Here is a 4,225-nt window from a genome sequence, read left to right on the forward strand (position 1 = left end):
TACTTATTGAATACTGCAACAAATGAAAATAAACTGACTCGTCAGTACACTACTAAAAAGTGTTAATTATTTAATCATAAGGAAAAAAATCAAAACACAAATGCAAATATAGTTTTCTACATTGACATTACAAACATGTTGACAACATAAATATTAGTAAAAATGTTGTGCACCGACAGAAATGTTGAGTCTAGTCAGGTTTCATGTTTTGTTTAACCATTTTCTGTCTTGCCTCCCACTTCCTATCCTGGTGTGTGTCTCCCGCCCTCATCAGCGTCAATCCCGCCCCTGATTGTCCCCACCTGTGTCTTGTTACCCTGTGTTTAAATTCCCCTGTCTCCCATGTGTTCTTTGTCAGTTCGTCTTGCCCTGTCCTCATGCCAGTACTCTGCTCGTCATAGATTGCTTTTTTTTTCAAGCCTACTTTATGCTTCTGAAATGTATTGAAAGTTTAATTCCTCACGTTGTGAGTGATATTTTGTTGTACCTTTTTGGACCTCGTAAGAGTATTTTTTCTTTTGTATAACTTTTATGGAAGAAATAAAGTATATTAATTATACTTTACCTCTGGCTCCCGGGTCTTGCATTTGAGTCCTACCTCTGAGTACCTTGTTGTTAAAAAAATCCAGACTAACTGAATTAATTTAACAGAAGCCAACATCTCCTTTGCTCATTAACAATTTTCCATAATACATGATACAAAACATTCAGTTTATTGGAAATATGTTTAGGATGTCAAAGCAGGAAGGTAGTAGCCATTAGGTCAACCAGCAATATGATTTTAATATCCTGATGAATTGACCTTTATTTTTATATTTTAGTCCTGCAGTTCAAGTACTTTTTTAAAGTATGAACCGTGTGTTAAATGACAAAACAGTAGACTTTCTAATGCTTTCTTTTTCAGACAAAATTTATATTATATTTGACTTTGGTACAACATAGACCTTTTTTGATATGTTTAGGTGTTAAGAGTTATTAGCTCATATCCCATGCAAAAAAAAAAATCTAATTACTTATTAAAAAGTAATGAAAAGGTTCAGCTTGCTTTAGTTGGAGAATTTATTAACTGTATAATTTTCAGATGACTAAAAGAAAAAACAAAATGTCCCTGACAAAATTGCTCATGTGTTTGCTAGGTTTACTGTACTTATACCGTTAGCATTGTTCGACAGGTTTGCATGTATTTACATGAACATCCAGGGGTCGTAAATTGCTGAATGTTTTGCATGCTAGGGCTTTCCCTGACATTCAACAGATGATGGACCTTTTTGTTTTATAGAGTGCTGTAGTTTACTTGCCTTGCCTTAAAGATTTAATGTTGTGATTCTTTTTATGCACAGGTATAGATTTTGAATTGGAAGAACAATGACACAGAGACATTTAGGTGTGACCAAAGCTTAAGTTACTGGGGTTCCTTTTTTTTGATGATCAATATGTTACACATTTTGTGTGAACTTCAAATTACACTTTCCTTTTAATACTGTAGATACATAAATGAAAATGCATCACTTCCTGTTAAAATGATTGCTGATTTGCTCTTTGATTTTGGGTTAACAAGGCCTTTAACCTTAATTGTTTGAATAAACCAAAAGCTAAATAATGTACTGTTATGATCTGATACCCTCCATTTGATTTGACAAGGAAAAGATAATCTCAAAAATCTCTCTGTGTAAGTGTATGAATTATGTTTAATCTTTAACATTGAAACCATATTTAAAATGTTTTTTACAGGCAAGATCAAAATGGAAATCTAGTCTTATTTTTCGTTATGTCTGCCAATAATACAGTTGTTTAGGTAAACTTGGAGTCTTTCAAAATTACAAAACATATGGTACATACAGTACTTTGACTGTTTATATGGCAATTAACAACCTACTTCTTTCTATTTATCCATTTCTTCCCCTTCTTTGGTAAAATGGGCAAGAAGAGCTTTGTGTTTCAGAGTGCACACACACCATCATCAAGACTGAGATTAAAATAATACTGAAACTGTAAAATGTTTATTGATGAAGGTTTTATCGTCTGCTGTGAAGGATTTGTGTTATTGGAGCAGAGCGACCGGATTAAGATAAAAATAATTTCCAAGAAAAATGAAACTGGAAATCATAATATTTATTAAATTATACTAGAATGAGAATAAATACGCTTTTTGATGATTATCTGTGTTTTGACTGCAGGTATGCAGGTATGCAGGTACTTTTTGACTAATTTGAGTTTCAAAGTCCCCTCCAGAGAACCAGAAATGAAAACCCGACACCAGTTCTGGTCGGCGGACATAAACTCACGCGCGTAATCAATGTCCAAATGATCATTACGTTAAATTGTGTTGGAGACTTCCGACCTCAAAGTTTCATGCTTCCCCTCAGCCGTGACACCAAGTCAAGATAATAGGAAACAGCCAACACAACCTCCCCTTCGTCCCTCTGTAGAGCATATCAAACTACTCTTAATTAACATCATTGCAATAGAACGACAAGTATTTGAACAACGTGTTTGCACATGATACTATGATGGACATAATGCCTCGAACCATGAAAAACCTCTTACGTTATTATTAAGAGGAGCGCGTCCCTCTTGCGTGCTTCCTCGTAAAACAGATTTTACAACATGCACCCTATTTTTCGTTAAAGGAAGGTATTCACTCCAAATACTCAGACGGTACAACACGAATGGAATCATGAAGAACTCTGATGCAACGTGAGTATTACTACTTGAATCAAAAAGACACATACTGAATAAAGCTTCGATGTAGAATCTCCCGCGGGCGGGCCCCCTCAAAGTTTCAGGTAGAGGTCTCTTTGCTTTTACTCAAACGAAAATTACACCAGATTTTTTTGTACAAAGAAGGCTCTATTTACTCAATACTTTGGACGGTACAGAGTACACTGAAACATGCGCACACTGCCATGAACGTTGCTCTGTATTAGTCACCTTGATGAGAGATCAATACATATGAAAAAGGTTCGATTAAACTCCACAGAGTATCAGGACAGAGTCCTCTCTGTTTTTCTCGTAAACAGTTGAAGATTACACCAGATTCTGTTTGTGAAACAAGAGTTCATCCAATACTTGACGGGGTAACCTGAAATCATGAAGAATCAAATACACTAATAAACGAAACATCACAACATAGAAAACTCAATAACTCCAATTATATAAAAGAAGGCTCTTGCTTCTTACAGGAAACATATATACAATTTGTAATGCCACACCGACACGAACTAACAGTCGAACACACAACAATGACACGAAGTGTTCAGCCCTCGCGTTACTACTTCGATGACAATATGAGACATGACAAAGCGCTCCATTAACGCTGAAGTGGCACAGAGGACGATAAGTGTTGTCTCTCTACTCGTAAAAACAGATGAAACTCGCAACCCTCACTATTTGTAGAAGAGGTATTCACTCAACGAATTCCTGCCGGTATACAACATGAATTATGAAGAATCCTGATGCAACGTCTGTCTGCTTTCTCCTCTACATAGCTTTGATGACAGCAAGGCTCCCATGCAAAAACAATCACAGTAAACCTCAGAAAGCTACACTTCAGGGGGAGGTCCCTCGCTTCGGGTCTCTCGATAAAACAGATCGCAACTCGCACACTATTTGCCATTTAAAAAGACAGTAGCTACTTCTAATCAACCGATTACTACTCCAGAATCGGCTACAAACATCTGACATGAAGAACATCTGATGGAACGTTGATTATACTTGATGAAAAATGAACACATGGAAGAGACTCTTAAACTCAGAGATTTCAGCGCAGAGGTCCTCTTGTTCTATCCGCTCGCCTAACAGAACTCGTTTCAAACTAAACCGAGCATTATTTTAGTAAGCAGCAGGATTCACTCCAAATACTCACGGTAACAACCCCATGCATATCATGAAAATCCATCGATGACGGTTCTAGCGCGTCATCTACTCAACTCTTCGCATAAGGCGAAGACTGACACAGTGACAAAAGATCGACTCTAACTCTCCAGAGGTTTCTAGGGAGGTCTGTTGTCCTCTTCTCGTAACAAGCAGCATTGAAACTGAACTACCTATTTTTTGCTACAAGATAGTATTCATCAAATACTCAGGCACGGTAACAAAGATGAAATCATCGAAGACATCTCGAGAGGAACGTTCGTAGGTACTTGATGAAAATGCGACACATGGAAAACATCATTCAACGCTCAAAGTTATCAGGAGAGGCCTGGTCTCAATCCGTAAAACCAGT

The sequence above is a fragment of the Notothenia coriiceps genome, unplaced genomic scaffold (genome assembly GCF_000735185.1).
Source record: "Notothenia coriiceps isolate Sejong01 unplaced genomic scaffold, NC01 NC01_scaffold00037244, whole genome shotgun sequence".
Taxonomy (NCBI): domain Eukaryota; kingdom Metazoa; phylum Chordata; class Actinopteri; order Perciformes; family Nototheniidae; genus Notothenia; species Notothenia coriiceps.